Here is a 14114-nt window from a genome sequence, read left to right as displayed (position 1 = left end):
ACCATATAAGTAAATTTATTATAAAAAAAAAAACCATATATAAATAAATATTGCCCTCGCGCTTTTTTTTTTTTTGGTTACAATGCTAATAAAAGAAAACAGAAGGAAGAAAACAGCAAAAAAGAAAGGAAAACTAAGCTCTCAGGAACATAGTTCTTTGAGCATCTAGCCTAAGAAGCGGGCGGAGGTCATCAGGAGGCTGAGAGTGCACCAACACACGCTTTTAAAACCATATAAGTAATAAATATTGCCCTCAATTTATAAAATACAAATAAATTAATTATAAAAAAAAACCATATAAGTAAATTTATTATAAAAAAAACCATATATAAATAAATATTGCCCTCACGCTTTTTTTTTTTTTGGTTACAATGCTAATAAAAGAAAACTGAAGGAAGAAAACAGCAAAAAAGAAAGGAAAACTAAGCTCTCAGGAACATAGTTCCTTGAGCATCTAGCCTAAGAAGCGGGCGGAGGTCATCAGGAGGCTGAGAGTGCACCAACACATGCTTTTAAAACCATATAAGTAATAAATATTGCCCTCACGCAAGATCGAACTGCCGCCCTCACGCAAGATCGAACTGCCCTCACGCCCTTCAGTTTACAAGACTGACGCTCTACCACTGAGCTATAAGGGCAACTTATTAACATAATTGTTTTGAAAAAAATGTATTTTTAAAACAACATTAATCGATGAATAATACTTTTATAAAATTATCATACGAACTATTCTGATATTTATTGTCATATTAATATTTAAGTACGTATATTCTTATTATCATAATTAGGTACAATATGTAACTCATTATTCAAGCTACAAATACATTCTCTTGTAGAACCATCAATTTATTACGTAAACTAATGTAATAAGTAGCACCTGAAATATATAAAATATGTTAATCTCTTTATAGTAAGGGCTGAATTGAGAGATTTTCATATATTTTAATAAGAATTAATTTGAAGAATTCCATAAATTATGTTTCAATCTTCCTTTCTTTTTAACGTTATTGTATAAAAAATAAAAATAAAAAACGTTATTGTCGCATGTGGCCTACATCAACTCATTTGTCTTCAATTCATTGAATTAGGTTCCCTCAAAAAAAAAAATCATTGAATTAGGTTGAGTCCACTTCCGATTAGGAGAGAAGTGATGACGAATGCTATCTATGAACAGAAAAATTTGTTTGCATGAGAATCACTTCTATTGTTGGTAATGGTAACCAATTTAATAAAAGGACAAACTCCGCAGGGTAGGGAAATCCTGTGAACCACATTGTGTTTATTGATATTTTCATGATTTCCAACAATCGTAATCAGATTAAAGGATGAGAGTGACTTGACAAGATAATTATGGTCTATTACATAGGAGCAAGTCACCAACTAGTCCACATTATTGAATCTTCATGGACTTCCGACTTTGAGAGTTCGAAGAATGATGTTCATGTAGTGTTTAGCTGAAAAACACCAATAATTTACCAATATAACTTCATCAGCAGTACTGTGGGCAATTAACTGTCGACGGACATTTTTATCTTTTACTTATGTTTTTCTGCCAAACCTAAAGTGTCAACAGCAATCTTCTGAGAGTTCAGAAAGAAAACAATTTTGAAGAGTTTCAATTCCTCTAATGATGGCCAAGTTTTGAAGTTAACAACTCAAGAAAATTCATTTTGGAAACAAAAATACAACAATGTAGGAGAGTGTAAATAAAGATATAATATATTTACTAAAACGAGACACACTTAGTTGGACACAAATCTAAATAAAAATATTTGGAGACACATAAAATCAAGAAAAAATTAAAGGAAAATAAAATTACAAGATATCAATTAATGTGATTAAACTTTTTATTTAATTTTGTTAATTTCATGTGAGTGTGTCTAATTAATATTTATTTGGGGTTGTGTCCATGAAAGACTTTCCCGGCTAAGACATGCCCACTTATTTTTAGGAGCATTTTAGCTTAAATACACGGTAAAGTGCATGTTGATAAATAACCAAAGGGACATAAACTTGATCCAATGAACTGCACCAAAGTGTAGAGATCAACCTAGAGGTGTTACGACATTAAAAACTTACACAAAAGTGGTATGAGACTAACTACCACGGTTATAAGAACCAAAATGCGAAGAAACGAAAAACCCACCAAAATACAACCTAACATGGAGAACAAAACCAAATTGGAAAAGAAAAAGAAAAAAAAGTGGTGAAGCAGCGATGTTGAATCTACGGCCTCAATATGAACAAAACCAAAATACAAACCAGTATTTTGGTTTGGTTTTGGTCTTATGGAGAACAAAACCAAATTAAAAACAAAAACGTGTTGAATAAGCAGCGATGGAAATCTACGGCGATGGTGGCAAGCCACCATCATTGAGGCCGTCGTAGATGGAAGCACACCACACAGTGATTCATAACCACAACAGAGTCGAAACAACAACAACAAACTCACTACCACATTATTTTTCACCCTTTTATAATCACATAATGATATTAGCTTATGCAAATAGAAAATATATTGAACTGGACTTTATAAAAATATCTCTCACTACCACATTACTTGGTAAAAAGCTAAGGGTTCATTTGGTGAACATGATAGGAAGACAAAATATGATAAAACTATCATATCTTGATTCAATCCGTTGTTTGGTGCACCAACATGAAATGATAACTTAAACTCATTTATAATCATATCCTACTCACCCTTTATTATTTTTATCATTAGATTTTGATGGGTTAATAACCTGATAACATAAAGCTATCAAACACGTATCCTCTATTCCTCACAAGATCTCATTCGACTCCCACTACTTCTACTTTTTTTCATTTTTTGTTCTTTTTTCATTATTTTTCCCAATTTTCTTCCCAATTCCAATCTATATCAATTCCAACTATTTTCTTCCTAATTCCAATCCATATGCTTCAGCGTAGGATTGATGATCAATTCCAATCTTATTTTTTTTACTAAGACATATTGTTCCTCTTGTTAAGTTTTCTTTTCTATGTTTTTGATTTTAAAATTGCATTTATGTGCTTTAATTTAATTATACTTGCACTTTTGCATATATGTTTATGTTAGATATATCTTGAATTTGCATATATGTTTATGTTAGATATATCTTTAATAGAAACTCAATGTAAACTTTTAGAGAATGATAAAATCTTAGACTTTTAAATTTTTTACCGAAGAGAATTGTTTTTCTTCGTGTTTTTAATTTAGTTTATGTTGATGGGAGGATGAAAATAAAATTGTAATGTTGGATCAAATTTGAAACATTGTTGAAAATAAGTTGTTTTTAACTTTTAACTTGATTTTAACGTTGAGCAAAAAAAAATTATTGTCTCGCAAAAAACCGCAACAACCGAACCAATCCAAACCGCATTGGTTTGGTTTGATTTGGTTTTCATTTTAAAAGTCAGTCAAACCAAACTGCATGCTTTTTTATCTTGCGGTTCGAATGACTTTTAGCCTCAAAACCGAACCAAACCGCACCGCAAACACCCCTATATATGAGTTTGAGGTCTCAAAAAACCATAGTTTAGTTTTATTGTATGACTGTAAGACAACTTTTCTCTTATGTCAACTTTCTCTTTCTCTTCCCTTTTGGTGCACCCAGGTTTTCTTCTTCTTCTTCTTCTTCTTAGCATGATTATTTTTTTTTTATTTTATATTTTAGAGCTTTCTAATTTTAGATTAATACACGAATAGTTCAATTTGTTTCTAAATTTCTACGTGGGAATTGATTTAATCTTTTTGTGTGAAACTAAAAAAAATTTCTTGAAAAAATTCATCACTTCTTTGTTCAGTAATTTCTTTATATGTGTCTTGGTTACTTTTCTTTTATGTCATTTATTTCGTTCCTTCATAAATTGAAACACATGATGTAAGAATCATGAATTTTGTATGGATTATGTATGATTTATGAAATTTGAATGGATTATGTATGGATGTTTAAAAGTTGAAGTTTTTTGGTAATTAAAAATAAGTTATTTTTTCTATCAAAAAATAAATAAATTAAAAAATGCATGGGTATCCATGAATACCCGCGGGTTATCCATAAAGCGTGTAACCACGCAGGTACGAGGCGGACACGGGTAACATATTTATCAAACAGGATGGAGACGGGTATCATACTATGCGTATCAATGAATACCCTTGACATCCCTAATTCCAATTCAAATAATTCTCCATCATCTCTCGATTTGGTTTCTATTTATGAATAAACTGTGCTAACTTTGTATATATGTGACCTAAAAATCAAATGGAGTTGGAAGATTTTCAGATCAAATAATGGTGTTGTTTCTAGTCTAATGGAATGACGTAGGGGACGAACGGTGGAGATGAATATGTTACAGCGTTGTTAATTTGTTATCATGTTAATAACAAGTGTGCACCAAACATATAATAAGATAAAACAATATTATCATCATGTATACATCAAACGCATAATATAATAAGTGTCTATCCCATCACGATCATATCTATATTTATCCATTTTCTAATATTATCTTGTCTCTATCATATCATGTACACCGAACGGACCTTACATTTTTATTTCCAGCCACAACATATATATCAACATCCCACTGTAGTTTCACGCTACAAATTAATTTAGATACAAATAATAAAGTGTCATAAGATTGGTCCAAATTATTCTTACAAATAAAAATGAGATTTTTTTTATATATACCTTTCTTTTTATAACCCCTTTCAAATTAACTACACAACTATCCCGCTTGTTCAAAAAAAAAAAAAAAAACTACACAACTATGCCCATGAAATAAAATTTTAACCGTATATCATATTACTTATTTAATTACGTTCATATTAAATAAATTTTCAAACATACTAATAAGATATATCAGACCGTAGTGTCAAACTCGAACCTAATAAACAAGTTTATAATATCTCTCAAAAAAAAAAAAATAGTTTATAATAGGTTGCAGGTCAGACCTAAATCGTAATTTATTTAACCGACCAAACTCAAGACTTGCAAAAATTAGCTCTTGGTCCAACTTATTCCCACCCTAATCAAAATCAATAAAAAGAAAGACAAATTCCATATTTATATCTTGATTTTCAGAATCAAATTATTCATCTTCTATACGTATAGCGTAAAATAGTCATTATTTAGTGGTCAATATGATATGAGGGTGCAATGAAGGGATAGATATCGCATAACTTCCCATGCCATATCGTAATAATGGCATAAATGTATGTGTCTATGTTGTGACCATACGTTTCATATACGATGCAAGAAAGGCGTAGGGTGGAGTTTATCTGCAATGTTCTATAGCATATATTCTAGGTGGCATTTAGGGTGGGTGAGGGAAAGAGTTTCCTATCATAGGAAAGTTTTTTTAAACCATTAGATCAAAGAGGAACACTGATCATATTATAGACTGCCCACATCATATCTTTTCTCATTTTGTCTTCAACCTCACTCACCCCAACCCTTGTCTCTCCTCCATGCCACCCACCACCAGCAATATCATCCACAACCTCACTCACTTTGTCTTTCACCACCGTCATGTTGAATCTACATCATACCCAATTCTTCCAATCCACCGTCATGTAAAAAACAATGTTAACATACCATGTGAAAAAATCCACAAAACAAACGGGTGAATCATTGTATAATTTTATGGATGAGCTTTATAATTGACTATCATGAATAAGCATTATAATTTTTTAATTTTTTTGGAATATAATTAAACAGCTTTCAACCACATCAATGGAGGTAGAAGATACAAGTGTGTGAATTTTTATTTTAAGAAACCAGTAGTGCTACTATTAGAGATTTAACAAGATTGAGGCGTGTCACGGTGACTATCCATACAAAGGTTCAGGTGGAGTTTGTTATGAATGTGTTGCCGTTGTAGTTGACAACAACGTCTTTTACGGAAGAGAGGGTGGCCTGTCGGAGGGAGGGGGAGAGTGGAAGAGGCGGCGGCGACGGCGGTGGTTGGAAGTGGTGAGGGCATTGAAAGGAGGACGGGTCTGCTGGGGGTTGTTGGGTTGAAGAAGATGATGAAAGAGCAAAAAAAAATACAGTGTAGATAGACCATGATAAAATCAATGTTTCTCTCTAATCTAATGGTTTAAAATAACTTTCTCATGGTGGGAAACTCTTTCCCTCACCCACCCTAAATGCCACCTATATTCTATTATACTTCATGAATCATGATAGAATAGTTACTATTATTATTCTCTCTAAGGTTGTGTTGGGTGGACTAAATTTTTTGCCGTCATTCAAGGTTTGTTTTGTGATATTCTCAAATATGAATTATTGGCTGTGTTTTGCAATAGAAGAATTAAGGTGATATTTTCATGAAAAATTAGATTGAAAGGAGATAGCTAGGAAGTGATTGTTTGTACGGCACAACAAGATTGTGGCTGAAAACGGTGAACAATTCCTTTTCTAAAATTTAAGTAACTTGTAATGACACGTCATAATCATCGTTTTTAATTTGAATCGAAGTGCCATGTCATAATCATATCATAAGTAGTAAGAAACACGATAGTGAGTTTAGACAATAAAAGATGCTATGCCGTTCAAGGAAAGAGTTGGCAATCGGTGTTTAGCCTGTTGAAATTTAAGAGAGGATCACCTCTTCTGTTTTACCAATAGTGATCATGAGTATGGGTTGACGTGATTAACCTAACAACTCAATTGACCAACTCAAATTGCTTGGTTAAAATTCACCGGTAGTTTTTTTTTTTTTTTTATATTGTCTCTAGCTCTAGTAATTTCGAGTTCAACCATATTTTAATAAAGTCTTGTTGAAAAGAGCCACAAACCTTAACAAAATTTACCATAAGAATTATAAATAATTTATTATATTCAAACCTAAATCACAATCATCGGGATTTAGAGTAAGTGATTGGTGCAAAAGTTACGTGAGTGTTGTAAATCTTAAAAAATCGTCTTATCAATAAAAAAAGGGTTTGTCTATCCTATGCAACATTGCATAGGTTAAGATGCAATAAATGTATCACTTTCTTCAACATAAACTAACATATTAATTATATTATTTTTTTGAAAAGTGGTTTGTTACTCCATCTATTAATCATTCAATTTTTTTTTTTTATAATTTCATACTGCAACAATAAAGATTACTTCTGGTAATAAAAACATGGAAAATTATCCACAGATAATATGCAACCACATTTCTCTATCAATTTATAATTTTTTGGAAAAAAAATTCGTGTAGATAAAAGCCAGAAAGAATTATACAAATTAGTAAGATCCACATCAGGAATATTAGATAGAAGCCAGAAAAATTTATCCATGGATTAACACGAGAGATCCAACTCATGAATATTAGAATGAAGCAAGAAAAAATTATCCATGCATTAGGACATGAGATTCACATCAGGAATATCATGGTAGAATTTAATTAACATCAACAAATTTAACTCCAAAAATTTAGATAGCAAGAAAAATAGTGTGAAAAGAATTAACGTTGAAGGAGAAAATAGTGTGGAAAAATAAAGATTAACTACACTGAGTTGTATTTAGAAGATGACTAGTATTTAATATTCTTTTTTCTTAGTTTTTCATAAGATACAAATTACACTAAATAGAATGGTTAATAGGGGAGAGAAGATTTTTTGTTTTTATCATTTTTCATTAAAAAATACATTTATGTTGATAGTTTATGTTGATAAAGAGGGATATTTATTGCACCTTAACCTATGCAATGTTGCATAGGATAGAAAAACCCATAAAAAAAATGTAATTAATAATGTGCTAAAAAGAATGTAAATCACGCTTCGTACGATATGGAAATTCAACTATAATCTCTAGCTTTTACTCTTCTTAAAGTAGGACGGCATTGATGCTGGAAAAATTATTTAGGGCATACGGACATTGACCACCAACAGTACATTAGTCAGGTTGAAATAATAAAATGGGTTCAGATTCTTTAAGCAAACCTCTCAAGTTTTAAGCAAACCTCTCAATAATAAAATGTGTTGAAATTTAAAATTCAACACATGCTAGTCTTAAAAATATAGTTGACATTCTTACAAGTATGATGATCATACCTAGTTTTGCCAGATGTTAGGCAAGCATGACATTTTATACTAAGAAAAAAAAGGTAAGAATGACATTTATTGAGGCATTAGATCGAATATTGAAAGCAGAATATATATTTTTTTGAAGAAGAAAGCAGAATATATATTATGATCTGACTCGATCTGTGACTCATATTTGAAGGTGATCATCCAATCAGCATTTTAAAAAAAGTCGGTTTAATAGTAATGACCTTAAAGGAATGGATGAAATATAATTGAAATAATAATTAGCCGAAACAATGTCTCTTGACTATGGATAAATGTCCAACACACACTATAATAAAAAAAATATAAGAAAATATTCCTGATGAACACATGTAAAATGTAAAATATATATATTAATAAAAAGAATGGTGTGCAACAATGTGTTTAATTTTTTTCATGATAAATACAACAATGGTCACCTAAGCATTTTTCCCACTTCTCGTCATAATAAATATGTATATTTTTGGTGAAATAATATTTTTTTTTTAAAATTGAAGTATTTAAATGTTAGTTCAATCTGCCAGATCAGAATGATGAAGCTCAGCCTTGGATGGGCTGCACGCATAACGTGTGAATTATCCAGTTCTATTATTAAAGATGATACATATCTACAATTATCCAAATCCTGGTGGCATATATTCATCTATTAGGTCAGAGAAATTGAATTAGAATTAACATTCATTATAAGAAATCGATATTATAAATGTGTGCATGTTTGGGATGAATGATCATCAGCTTATCATTAGAATAGCTTATCATTAGGCTGCTTTAAAATATTACTAATTTCTTAAGTGTGACGAAATAGATTATGGAATATGGGGATTTAATTAGCAAAACCTGGCAATATGCATATTAACTTCTACACATTTCCTTCTTTGCTGTTTGTTGATTAGGATTGCAAAAATTTCATGATCATCTTGTTTGATTAATTATTAAATAATTAATGATGGATTGGCAATAATCAGTTATGAATCATGGAATAATACAAATTAGGTCAACCATTATTAACTTAACTTTGTTCCTAAATGTACAGTTATGCATTAGGCCGGGAGTTTGTAAGTCTTGTGTTCAAACTCGAACAAAAGAATAAATATTAATCTAACAACTAATTACTAATATTTATCTTTGATTTTTGTTCTTGTGTTACGTCATTTATTCCCAATGAAAGTTTTATGTGTCATGGGTTAATGTAACCCTAAAAACCTAAACAATCATGAGAGTAATTCATCTTTCATTCTCTATTGATCTTACTTATCGCACTATCTAATAATTCTTCTTACAAATCTAAATTACACAAATTTTTATCTATCTTATACACAAAACTAGTGTCAAAGCTCGTAATTTTCACTTCTATTCATAAAAATAATAGAAGTTATAAAATTGTATCCAATTATTTTCATATTGGTTCCTATATTAGTCCTTATACATACTTAATTATTGTCATATCGGTTTCTATATGAAAAGAGGTATTTTGAGTTTTGAGTGATTTTTCTAGCGTCAAGAACTATTTTAACTATCAAAGTGCATAATTGGGGACTATTTTGAAAATTTTGATACATTAACGGATATTGTGACTACTCGTTAGACATTCAAGGATAAAAATGACTATTACCCTATATAAAACGAATACAAATTTTTGTTGTGACTTTTTTCTTATCAATTTTATCCTTAGTAATTTTTTTGTCTAAAAAGAGATATTCAAATCTTCACATATAGTGTTTGTTTAGTTCATAATAAAATAAAATACGTAAAAAGTGTCTATTAAAAAAATTCATAGTCCAAAAATTATGGACCTGTTTGTTATAGCTTTTTTAAAAATAATTTTTTTAAAAAATTATGGACCATGGGTGTCCACTTGTAATTTTTAATTGTTTTGGTGGTGCTTTCTTGTTGGTGCCACCTTCACTTTGTAAATACTTTTGGTTGGTTTGCCTTTTGCACATCTTGTGCGGGGTGAATCATTGTTGTTCATAATATATCTCATTTTAGTTTGTTCAAAAAAAAATAGATTTTTATAGTGTAATATGTTTTTGTTATAATTTTTTTAACAAATAAATTTTTAAGGAAAACTTCAAATGAAAAAATCATTTAAACAACTTATATTAAAATGTTGTTATAATTTTTTTGGATACTAAAATTTTGAAGAAAAAAAAAACTCTAATAAAAAGTTATTTCAAATAACTTTTTGTAAAAATCATTTTTGAAAGATGCCATTTTAAAAAAAAAAAGTGATTTTTGCTATATAAAATCTCGGACAATGTCAAAATCTCTTTTTTAACTTATACTAAATGAGTTTTTTTTTTGGTAATCATACCAAATGAGTTTGAAATAACTTATACTATTTTTGAGTAAATTTCCAAAAAAATCATTTTTAGAAAACAAAGAAAAATCCATTTTTTCTAAATCTATAACAAACGGGTCCTTAAAACCGGTCAATATACTGATTTTTTTTAGGGATACCGGAATTGTTTGGTCATAAATGTATGAATTTAAATGTCATTTCATCACTCTACCATTTTTTTAAGTCATGAAAGAAATGACGATTATTTGGATGAATAATGAATTTTAACAACGATATATTTTGTATGTATGTTTTTTTTACTGTATTTTTTTTTTGTGACAAATATTGTATTTTTATTTTATGTGTGGCGTCTTAACAGACCTTGTAATTCTGTCCACCCTATGATATTGAAATTGCATTTTTATGTAACAAATTATAGTTTACAACACGTTTCACATTTTCTTTTCTTTAGAACACGTTTTTTTGTTCTGATAAATTTTAAAGGAACACGGTCTGCATGTACACATTTCTTAACACGTCTTAAAATCTAATTATGTTTGACAAAACTGAGAGAATACCATTGTAATCCTTTGATTCCATTTTCATAATATTAAGAGAAACGTTAAAAACACTTTTTCTTACAACATTATCTCTAAAGCTTATTTTTTTATTTAGAAGAATTTTATGTGGGTCTCATAACTTTTATGTGAGATCTATTTCTAAATTATGAGACTTGTATAAGTTTCATTCAATACAAAATAAGTGTTAAAGAGAAAAAGAGTTAGAAAATGTCCATATACTAGTAATTTCATGAGAATAAACTAAACTAAATTATCAGAGTTTGACTTTCAAAGGATGGAATTCAAATTTCATATGTGACGATAATAAACTGAACATCAGTACGTATATTATTCTTTTTGTTGTATTTTTTATTTTTATTTTTTTTGCTAGAGGACCATCATTAGTGTACTTTCTTTTTTGACGAAAACAAGATTAATGTATTTCATTTATGATTAGAGTTTCGATACACGTTGAAATGATATATAGTAAGTATTGAAACTAGTTATAGGTGTAGCTGCTCTAGCTAAGCTATGAACAACTTCATTTGTTTGTCTCATAATGAACCTAACACGAGAGATTAATAGATCTGTATTTAATAGATGACGACGACAATCCTTTATGATTGCGCCAAGGTCTGATTTGCTATCCTTGTTTCTATAAATGTTGTCTACCACTGTTTTTGAATCCATCTCAAAATTCGTGTTAGGTAGATGAAGATCCCTAACCCATTGCATAGCCTTTAAAAGCCCCCAGAGCCTCCCTTCTATCCACTTATAATAACGGATTGAGCCATTTTTTTTCTGGCTAGCATGAAAGCTCTTTGGTCGTCTCAGATACAATTGTCGATACAAACGCAATTCAAATGGCTGGAAAACGATGCATATCCACGTTACACTTGAACCTTCCTGGTTATCGTTCCTGCCATCGAAAGTTATTCACTGGGACAAAGGTACCTTTCCCGATCAGCTTTAGATCCTACGTTGATTTCCAACTCTCTAACAAACAGGTTACTCGCGCACAAAGTGTACTTTGATTAGTACTAATTTTTTTCTTTATTATTTTTATTTAAAAAACTAAATTCAAACGTTGTGAATTACATTACGGCTCTGCCAAAATAAATTCGTAGTTTTTTAACAAAAAAGGAAAAAAAAATTTGGTAGTTAGTTTTATTTTAAGGCGGTGTTAGTTTAAGATTTACCTTTTTTCTAGAATATATAGTAGGGAATGAGAAGTCATTATTATCGGGTATATGAGTTTATGAGAAAAAAATTACTTTTCATAACTTTTAATATTCCCATGAAATTATTCCAAAGCTAAAGGATGAGAAAGTGGGTTCCTATGAAATTTTGTATACCATTTTTTTTAAGAAATAACTTCCAATTTTTCTAGGAATATTAAAGAGTGTGCTAAATATTTTTTTTATTAAAAATACGCAGAAATCAAACTCGCGTCCTTATGAAGTCGTCCACCACCAGACGATCAAGGATGCCTCTTTAGAGCCCCAGTAAAGTGTGACCCTTCTTAAGAGCAAAATGGGTAACATGTGTCAGGTCTAGAATATAGAGGGGAATAGACGACCCTGTAAATAAGTGTTTGAAATACCCCATAGAACATGCCTGAAAATGAAAACAAACAATGTACTCCTCAGACATATCAATATCTTAGTAACATATTATAATAAGATAATGCTATCCAGCAGTGCCCCTGGGGCACTGGTTAAGGAACAATAAATGAACAGATCTCCCTTGTTTTATCTTAATTAAAGTGATAAATAAGTCAACTAATTAAAATAAGAAAAATGTTTGCTCAAAAAAAAATGTGCATTCAATACTCTATCAAATTTCCTATTTTGTGATACAAGCATGAAATCCTATTTTGTTTTGAAGAAGATTTTGTAATTTTTACACATTTTGTATTTGATATTTTTTTTTTGAGAGGTTGTATTTGATATTTTAATTGGTTATGTTTTATCTTTGGAATTGTTAATTTATTTTAGATTTTATTTTAATTGAATATGTTGCTAATTATGCATAGGTTTTCCGTGAATTGGTTTGAAAGAAAAAACAATTCACAAAAAATTGGAGGAAAAAAAATGTTAAGCAATTATTTTAATTAGTTACAACTTTGACGGAGAAAAAAATGGAAAAGGAAATTTGACGGAGTATTAAATACAACTTTTTTTATTTTAATTAGTTAACTTATTTATCACTTTAATTGAAGTAAGATCTGTTCATTTATTGCTCCTTAACCAGTGCCCGGGGGCACCGGTTAGCAACGCCCATAAAACAAAGATAAAGATGAAATAAATTCCTACATCAAATAGGGTCATGTATCCGCTGATGGAGCTCTTTATGAAATTGGTAACCTCAGACAGAAAATGGTACACATAAGTCAATGTTACCCCACCTCATGGCCACTCATGTATCATTTCTAGATCTCGCATCGCATCAAGCCAAATCAGGTCAATGTGCTTTTTTGCTCTTGTTGGTGAATATGGTACATCCGACAAGAAAGAGCATGAAATCCCTCACGTACCATTGCCTTCGCTTATTTCTCTCATCCTCTCTATCCTCCTCCCTCTCAGCTATATTCTCCAACTGAGTTTTCATATTGAGATGCTCCTCATATAATTGCTTCAGAAAGGGAATATTTATAAAAGTACCAAACTGGTGATGACACTCATCAATCACACGAGTCTGAACAACACCAAGCAACTCAGTCCTCAGTTGTACACTCGTCTCCTCAAAGATCTTTTCCTCGTGATCCATCATTTCCCCTTCAATTGGAATATATAGAAGACACTCCACATTATCCAATGTGAAGGTCATCTCCCCCAACAAGTAGATGAAAGTTGTTGGTCTCCTCATGCCACCTCTCTAACAAAGCGGTAAGCATGGCACCACTCAAACTAGTGAACCTTGCATGCAGAATATGTAAAAGACTCAAACCTATAAATGGAGTCCATAACCATTCGAAATGTGTTGCTGAGTGTATAAGTGTAGAAATCTTCCTCCCATGTTTGATGGCTTTGCATGCACGAGTATGACTCTGAAATACAGAGAAAAAAAAGTTAAAATATATTAACCAAAATAAACATTTCAACGATATAGTAATGTAACTATACTTACTGATGAGTCAATAATTAGTGTTTTTAATATAATATTTGAGTCTGTTTTATTTAGATTTGAGTTTATTTTATTTAATATT

General features: G+C 30.5%; 1 non-coding gene across 1 annotated transcript; it reads right to left on the bottom strand.

Moving 5' to 3' along the window:
• Positions 1-561: 561 nt before the first annotated feature.
• On the bottom strand, positions 562-638 carry TRNAT-UGU (transfer RNA threonine (anticodon UGU)). Its single transcript has one exon. It is a non-coding gene; the product is annotated as a tRNA-Thr (tRNA).
• Positions 639-14114: the final 13476 nt, after the last annotated feature.

This window comes from Medicago sativa, chromosome 8, assembly GCF_051527215.1.
Source record: "Medicago sativa cultivar Bolivia chromosome 8, Bolivia_mono, whole genome shotgun sequence".
Classification (NCBI taxonomy): Eukaryota; Viridiplantae; Streptophyta; class Magnoliopsida; order Fabales; family Fabaceae; genus Medicago; species Medicago sativa.
This window is presented reverse-complemented; position numbering and strand designations above follow the sequence as displayed.